The following is a 9,142-nucleotide window of genomic DNA, read 5'->3' on the forward strand; positions in this document are numbered from 1 at the left end:
TGCAGAGGCATTGCTGATCTTTGAGGAATCAGCGGAGTAAGGGAGGGTCCCAGAGGACTGCAAAATTAATAATCTAACACCCTGTTTCAGAAGGGAGGGAGGTAGAAGACTGGAAAATATTGGCTGATCATCCTGGCTTCAGTCAATGGTATGACTCTAGAGTCCACTATTAAGGATGTGTATGTGGGTTACTTGGTAGCACATGGCAAAATAGGGTTGAATCTTCATGGATTCATCAAGGGGAGGCCATGCCTGACAAATCTGTTAGAATTCTTTGAGGAGATAATGGGCAAGTTAGACAAAGGAGAGCCAGTTGACTTGATCTATTTGGACTACCAGGCTTTTGACAAGGTGTGCACAAGAGGCTGCCAAATTCAATGAGTCCATGGTGTTAGGTCCAAAGTATGGGCTCGAATAGATGACTGGCTGACTGGCAGAAGCCAGAGAATAGGGATAAAGGGGTCTTTTCAGGATGGCAGTTGGTGACTATTGTAATTCAGCTGGGGTCAATGACGGAACCATAACTATTCACATTATACATTAATTCACTGGGTGAAAGAAATGAGGGCATTGTAGAGAATAACAAGTGTGGAGCTGGATGAACACAGCAGACCAAGCAGCATCAGAGGGCCAGGAAGGCTGACGTTTTGGACCTAGAGGTCCCCAAGACTTTGCAGAACACCCACGCTCGGTTCGCACTGAACAACTGCACCTCCCAGTCGCGAACCATTATAACTCCCCCTGCCATTCTGCAGACAACGTGTCCATCATGGGTCTCCTGCAGTGCCACAACGATGCTACCCGAAGGTTGCAGGAACAGCAACTCATATTCCGCTTGGGAACCCTGCAGCCCAATGGTATCAGTGTGGATTTCACAAGCTTCAAAACTCCACACCCCCTACCGCATCCCAAAACCAGCCCAGCTTGTCCCAGCCCCCCTAACCTGTTCTTCCTCTCACCTATTCCCTCCACAAGCCCCACCCCAAACTCCTACCTACTAACCTCATCCTGTCCCCTTGACCTGTCCATCCTCCCTGGGCTGACCTATCTCCTACCTACCTCCCCACCTACACTCACCTTTACTGGTTCAATCTCCGCCTCTTTAACTTGTCTATCCCCTCTATACCTTCTCCTCTATACATCTTCTATCTGCCTCCCCCTCAATCCCTATTTATTTCAAAAGTCCCTTCCCCTCCCACATTTCTGATGAAGAGTCTAGGCCCGAAACATCAGCCTTCCTGCCCCTCTGTTGCTTGGCCTGCTGTGTTCATCCGGCTCTACACCGTGTTATCTCAGATTCTCCGGCATCGGCAGTTCCTACTATCTCTGAGGGCATTATTGCTAGGTTTGCAGACGACACAAAGATAGGTGGACAGATGGGCAGTGTTGAGAAAGCAGGGAGGCTGCAGAAGGACCTGGACAGGCGAGGAGAGTGGGCCAAGAAGAAACAAATGGAATACAATGTTGGAGGAGTACTTTGGTTGGAAGAATAAGGACAGAGACTATTTCCTAAATGGGGAAAGGCTTTGGAGACCTGAAGCACAAAGACACATCAGAGCCTGAGTTCAGGATTGTCTTAAGGTTAACATGCAGTTTCAGTCGGCAGTTAGGAAGACAAATGCAAAGTTATCATTCATTCCAAGAGGGCTACACTACAAGAGCAGAAATATACTGCTGTTGGTTTTAACACTCTGGTCATTTGGAACATTGTGAGCTGTTTTGGGCCCTAAATCAAGGAAGGATGTGTTGGCCTTGGAGGGAGTCCAGAGGTGGTTTACAGGAATGATCCCAGGAATAAAGGGCTTATATATAAGAATGGTTGAGGACTCTGGGTCTGATCTCAATATAGTTTAGAAGGATGTTGGTAGGGTGTCTGATTGAAACTTACAGAATACTGAAAGATCTGGATAGAATGGACTTGGAGAAGATGTTTCCATCGGTAGGAGAGACTAGGACCCAAAGGACACCGCCTGAGTGTGAAGAGAGGATCCTTTAAAACTGAGATGAGGAGGAAATTCTTCAGCCAGATGGTGATTTATCTAAGGAACCCATTGTTACAGAAGACTGTGGAAGCCAAGTTGTTGAGTGTATTTAAGACAGATAGATAGGTTCTTTAGTAAGTTAGTAAGAGGATCAAAGGTTACAGGAAAAAAGTAGGAGAATGGGGTTGAGAAACATCAGCCATGATTGAGAAGACCAAATGGTCTAATTCTGTTCCTAATCTTATGGTCTTATTTGATATCTGTGGACAGGGAAATGAAGCTAACATTCCAGAGATCTGTGACCTTTCATCAGATTAGTCATTAGTGTTATGGTGAGAGGGTGCGTAAGTGGAGCTGAAGTCACAAAAAGATCTTAATGAATGGTGGAGCGAGTTCGAAGGACCAGATGGCCTACGATTGCTCCTAGTTCCTATGTTCTAAAAATTACAATTATAATATGTTTTGAAGAGGTGAAGGGATTAGCAGTAGGGTGGGGGGGGAGGGGGAAGTTGGGTGGAAGAACAAAAAGGAATATTTATGATAGTGTGGAGGATAGAAGAGATTAACAGACTAAGGGTCAAATTTCAAAGCCAAAGGGAGCAGAAATGGGGACAAATGAAGGAACAAAAGATGTGTCCAGAGAACGGTCATTCTTGCTGTTTGATTATACAGTAAAAGAAATAAGAGAAGGAGAGAAAAAAGACAAATAAAAGACAACATAAAATTCTGAAAGTGGCTGGGATTTTAAATTGTTGAACGCAAATTTGTTTGAGTCAAGAAGGCTGCAGAGTGCCTAGCTTAAGGATGAGGATTTATTCCTCAAGCTTGGGCTGAGATTCAATGGAACACAGAAACAGGCCGAGGACTGAGATGTCAGTGTGGGATCTAGGCGGAGAATTAAAATGGCAAGCAATGTGAACATTTGTTGCAATGCTTGCCAACTGAATGGAGGCGTTCGACAAAGCAATCAGCAGGTCTGTACTTGGCTTGTGAGTGAAACTAAATAACAGCGCAAGGCTGAGGTGATGCACAGACTATGAATCCTGCTCCATTATTCCTGAGTATTAGGTGCTTTTCCAATGCATAGAGCTCCAATGCATAGAGCTCCCAATCCCCTGGGTATGTACCATGAAATATACATGAAGTAGCTCATTGACGTGGCCTGCAGCTGATGGAAGTGTGATTGTTCAGGAGTCAGTGTGGAAATAAAACTTTTGGCACGCAGAGTGAATCATGACACCCTGTCAGCATGCAGGCATTACTGAGGGCATTACATGAACTGCTTGTAATGAGCGTAAATGAGAATGTGTCCATTAATAATTGAGGTCTTCCATTTGATCAGGACAAACAAATCTAGGTGATGTCAGATTCATGAGCTTTGGGATGTTACCATTGAACAACTTCCCAGGGTCTCTGATGTCACATCAAACTATTCAACTCAGCTAAACCCTAAGCTAACCCTAACCCTAGGATGTTGAAATTTGGGTCATCATGTTTGATTTTCCAAAACATTTCAAATCAATTTTTAAAGACAGGTAGCAAGGAGCTAGTTAAGCTTTTATGACTTTAATTTATCGTGAACTTCTCTTGCACAAAACAAGTTGCATTTATAAAGCATCTTTAATGTCGTAAATTGACCCAAAGTGATTTCCAGGGAAGTAACTATTTGGCTGGTGTCATATCAATAGATAATAAGGTAAATGGTCAAAACCTTTGTCAAAGAAAGAGTTACGTAAAAGAAGAGACAGAAGTGAAAGGTGGAGAGGTTTAAAGAGGAAATTCTAAAGCTTAGAACCCTGGCAGCTGACGGTATAATCACCAATATTGGAAATATGAAAAAGGGGGAAAATGTTTACTGTTAGAAATTAGTTTTATTGCTTTTTCAAATAACTTTCTAGCCAGCAGGACGTCTTCATATTTTTGCTGAAATCACCCCATCAATTCTTCTTTGGAAATCTTACATTTTGAACCAATTCACCCTTTTATCAGAAATGCTGAAACCAGGCCATTCCATGACCAAGCAGCATCTTAGGAGCACAAAAGCTGACGTTTCAGGCCTAGACCAAGAAGCTGCTTGGCCTGCTGTGTTCATCCAGCTCCACACTTTGTTATTTTGGATTCTCCACCATCTGCAGTTCCCATTATCTCTCATTCCATGACCATATAGATACCGAGACCATAAAGTTCAATGTTTAGATTATACCTGATACCAAGATGAGAGTGCTTCTGGATTCCAAAGCCAAATTTTCCAGTGTTACAGAAGCCTCTTCCTCAGTCATATTAATGAAACTTGAGACATTCGTCTGAACTCTTTTCAGGTCTGGCTCCTCGAAATATTCAATGAACAGCAATCTTATCATTTTTTCTAACATCAAGCAAGCTTTGGAAAACATTAGGGTCTGGCAAGTAAGTTGCTTCAACACTTTAGGACTCTGGTGAATCTGTCACCTTGTTCACAATACTGACATTCAGATGCAGTTTCCTAATGTGGAGATCATTCATAGAATTTTCTCTCTTAACATCCACCATTCCCACAGCAGCACAACAGCAAAAAAAACCTAATTAATTTGAGCTTGTCGGTTTTGATGAATGATTTGAACTCACCACTTGTGATAGCTGTAAACCAAACCCAGGTTAATTGCTCGGAAGGTAGCTATGCTCACCACTATACCACCATCAATGACTGCCAGGCTGAAAACTAAGCATACAGTTCTTCCATTTGCTCATTTACATTTCCCAGCACAAAGATTGAGTGACTCAACAGCAACTCCGTTCTAAATCTGCCACAATCTTCTCTCGAAGACCAGCCAGGGAAGATTCTGAAAGGAGATGGACTCTCCTGCTGGTCTGGGGTACCACTGACTACACAGGTTGTCAGCAGCAAAATGTTTCATTTGTATGGCACATGTAATGCAATAAAACAACCCAAGGTGCTTAACAGTAGCTTAATGAGGCTACATTTGATATAGCTACATGTGTTAAAATGAGCAAAATAGCTAACAACGCAGTCAGTCAGGTAGATTTTAAGGATAACAAAGTGTGAAGCTGGATGAACACTGCGGGCCAAGCAGCATCTTAACAGCACAAAAGCTGACGTTTTGGGCATAGACCCTTCATCAGAGAGGGGGACGGGGAGAGGGTTCTGAAATAAATAGGGAGAGAGGGGGAGGCAGCCCGAAGATGGATAGAGGAGAAGATAGGTGGAGAGGAGAGTATAGATGGGGAGGTGGGGAGGGGATAGGTCAGTCCGGGGAGGACGGACAGGTCAAGGAGGCGGGATGAGGTTAGTAGGTGGGAAATGGAGGTGCAGCTTGAGGTGGGAGGAGGGGATAGGTGAGAGGAAGAACAGGTTAGGGAGGCAGGGATGACCTGGGCTGGTTTTGGGATGCAGTGGGTTGAGGGGAAGAGCTGGGCTGGTTTTGGGATGCAGTGGGGGGAGGGGAGATTTTGAAGCTTGTGAAGTCCACATTGATACCATTGGGCTACAGGGTTCACAAATGGAATATGAGATGCTGTTCCTGCAACCTTCAGGCGGAATCATTGTGGCACTGCAGGAGGGTCATGATGGACATGTCATCTAAGGAATGGGAGGGGGAGTTGAAATGGTTCGTGACTAGGAGGTGCAGTTCTTTATTGCGAACCAAGCGAAGGTGTGCTGCAAAGCGGTCCCCAAGCCTCCGCTTGGTTTCCCCAATGTAGAGGTAGCCACACCGGGTACAGTGGATACAGTATATCACATTGGCAGATGTGCAGGTGAACATCTGCTTGATATGGAAGGTCATCTTGGGGCCTGGGATGGGAGTGAGAAAGGAGGTGTGGGGGTAAGTGTAGCACTTCCTGCGGTTGCAGGGGAAGGTGCCAGGTGTCGTGGAGTTGGAGGGGAGTGTGGAGCGGACAAGGGAGTCATGGAGAGAGTGGTCTCTCCTTGACCTGTCCATCCTCCCCGGACTGACCTATCCCCTCCCCACCTCCCCACCTATACTCTCCTCTCCACCTATCTTCTCCTGTATCCATCTTCGGTCCGCCTCCCCCTCTCTCCCTATTTATTCCAGAACCCTCTCCTCATCCCCCTCTCTGATGAAGGGTCTAGGCCCGAAACGTCAGTTTTTGTGCTCCTGAGATGCTGCTTGGCCTGCTGTGTTCATTCAGCTTCACACTTTATTATCTTGGATTCTCCAGCAACTGCAGTTCCCATTATCTCTGATAGATTTTAAGGATCTAAGGATTAAGAAGGAATTTGAGGTTGAGATGTAGGGAGGCTTGGTCAGAGGGAGGACAGAGTTCTGGAACTTAACGCCCAGGTAGTTGAGGGATTTCTCAACGACCAGTCTAAAACTTACTAATAATGACTATCCTGGCTGATGAGGTCAGTCCAAAGGCAGAGAAAGGGTGATAAGTGTGGATGAATACAGTGTGTCATCAAAAACATCATAGGATGAGAGGAGAAAGGAGAAAAGTGTATAAAAGCAGTTCAGGAGAGAAGCAAGTAAAATACAATGAATTGCATTTGAAAAAAAATTGTGGGATTCGGATATCTGTTTCCCATACGTAATTGCTCTTAAGCTGAGTAATTTGAGGAAAGTTCAGAGTCAATCACATAGCTATGTGTCTGAAGTTCACACTTAGGCCAGACAATGATCGCAAGTTTCCTTCCCTACATCAAGTAATGCTATTTATAATGGTCACTATTATTGAGTGGCTTCATACTCCTGGTTTATTAATGGAATGGAAATTCCATACAGTTAACTTGAACCTATGTCCCCAGATCATTAGCCTGAACCTCTGGGTTTTCAGTCAAGTGACATTACTACTGTGCCATCATCTCCCTGTAAATATAGCGTCTGTAGTTATAATTATATAGTGCCTTTCACAACCTCTGCATGTACTGACACACCATGTCCATTTAAAATGTTTTCATATGTGAATTAAACAGACTTGCTCAGCCATTTAAAATCAGATTGAACATTTTTCAAATTTTTAATTGTGGCTTTACAGCTGGCTGCATTTATCCCTCCATAAATGAGTGTGAGATGATGAAACATTAGCACATTCAGTCTGACAGTGCTCCACCTTGGCATTGTCCTGTTTATTTAAAAAAAAATTGGAAAGGCTTGCACCTTTTGACCTTCCAGATGTCCCAAAATGCTTTACAGCCAATGAAGTGCTTTTGAAGCACAAGCATCACAGTCGGATGTGTGGCAGACAGCATGTGCATAGTAAACTCTCACAATCTGAGTTTGCAGACACTCCCAGTCATAGTGTCATAGAGTTACACAGCATAGAAACTAAACCCTCGGAGCCAACTTGTCCAGGCCGACCAGGTTTCCAAAGCTGAACTAGCCCCATTTGCCTGCATTCGTCCCTCTAAACCTTTCATGACCATTACTTGTCCAAATGTCTTTTAAATATCATAATTGCGCACACCTACACCACTTCCTCTGGCAGTTAGTTCCATACACACCAGCTTCTGTGTAAAAACATTGCCACATGAATGCCTATTAAATCTTTCCCATCCCACCTTAAACTTGTGTCTTCTAGTTTTGGACTCCCCTGCGTTGGGGAAAATACCTTTACAATTCACTTTATCTATGCCCTTCATGTTTTATAAACCTCCATAAGATCACACCTCAGCCTTCCACGCTCCAGGGGAAAAAATCCCAGCCTATCCAGCCTCTCCTTATAACTCAAATCCTCCTGTCTTGGTAACATCCTTGTAGATCTTCCTGCACCCTTTCCAGTTTAATAACATCATTCCTGAAGCAGGGTGAGCAGAATCGTACTCAGTGCTCCAAATATGGCCTTACCAATGTCTTGCACAGCTGAGATATGATATCTAACTCCTGTACTCAGTTCTTTGAACGATGAAGGCAAGCATGCCAAATGCCTTCTTCACCACCCTGTCTATCTGTGACTCCACTTTCAAGAAACTGTGTACCTGTACTCCTATTTTCCTGTCCAACAACACTCCCCACAGTCCTAACATTAGCTGTGTAAGTTCTATGACGGCTACTGAGGAGAGGTTGCAGGCTTCAATATCATTTCTGAAACCCTAGTGCATAAAGAGTCAAGACCTTCAGGAAAGGAAGGCAGAAATGTTGAACAACGAAAGAAAAAGCTTAAGGCTGAGTTTGTGTTGGCCAATATTAATAATTAAGTATGTTAACGCATGAAAACTGTTTTATTTCTGAGATGGCTTGACAATATATTTTGTTAGCTTCAGAAACCAGAAACCCTACAGGCCATTTGGGTCTGTTTAAGACACCACTCTCCACCTCTGAACCTGCAGCAAAAGGTATTCATTAAAGGACAAGGTGTTAACTGCTCTCGGTGCTTAATATTCCACGATGCTTCCTCCTCATATTTCAGGAGCTGCCTGTGTTACATCATCCCCCACTGGGCCATTCTGTCAGTCCCACTCATTTAATTAGCTAATTACAACCTGCTGACACTAAACACTGAATACGGTGTTCAGAGGAAGATTTTTTTTCAATTCAAATATTATTTAGCCCCAGCGAACATCTGATATCGTTCCCTGAGGGTAGTGTGTGGTAATTGGTCCCTCCAACACAGAGGGGCCTTCGCTAATCTGCTTTGAGTTTTGGCAGAGTGTTGCCATCTGTCATTGCTTGTGTAGTCAGATTGCATAGCAATGCTGTGACGGAATGATTGGAAGATAGCTGATGTCTGGGAGACTGTTGGTTTTGCAGTGCAAACAACAATAATCTGTATTTACATGGCGCTTTTTACGTCACAAAATGACCCAGACGCTCCACAAGAGTGTTATAAGGGACGGTTTGACACCAAACCATTGAAAGCACTGTCAGGGCAGATGGTCGAAAGTTTGGTCAAACAGGAGGAGCATCTTAAAAGAAGGCCGGGGCGGTTTTGGGCAGGGAGCGACAGAGTTTTGGACCAAGGCAGCTTAAGGCACCGGCATTGATGGTGAACTGGTTAAAATCAGGGATCCTTAAGAAGCCAGGATTAGACCAGCAGAGATAACCACAGAATTGTTATGGTGCAGAAGGGGACCATTCAGCCCATGGTCTCTGTACCAGCTCTTGGAATGAGCATAATGAGATAGAGCCATTTGCCTTACCTTTTCCATGTAATCCCATTTATAGTTCCTATTCAAGTCATCATCTAATGCCCACCAGAATGCC

General features: G+C 44.1%; 1 pseudogene; it reads right to left on the reverse strand.

Annotated features, from left to right (window-relative positions):
• Positions 1 to 294: 294 nt before the first annotated feature.
• LOC132210042 (large ribosomal subunit protein uL5-like) lies at positions 295 to 4,511 on the reverse strand (annotated as a pseudogene).
• Between the last annotated feature and the right edge of the window lie 4,631 nt (positions 4,512 to 9,142).

This window comes from Stegostoma tigrinum, chromosome 9 (genome assembly GCF_030684315.1).
Source record: "Stegostoma tigrinum isolate sSteTig4 chromosome 9, sSteTig4.hap1, whole genome shotgun sequence".
Taxonomy (NCBI): domain Eukaryota; kingdom Metazoa; phylum Chordata; class Chondrichthyes; order Orectolobiformes; family Stegostomatidae; genus Stegostoma; species Stegostoma tigrinum.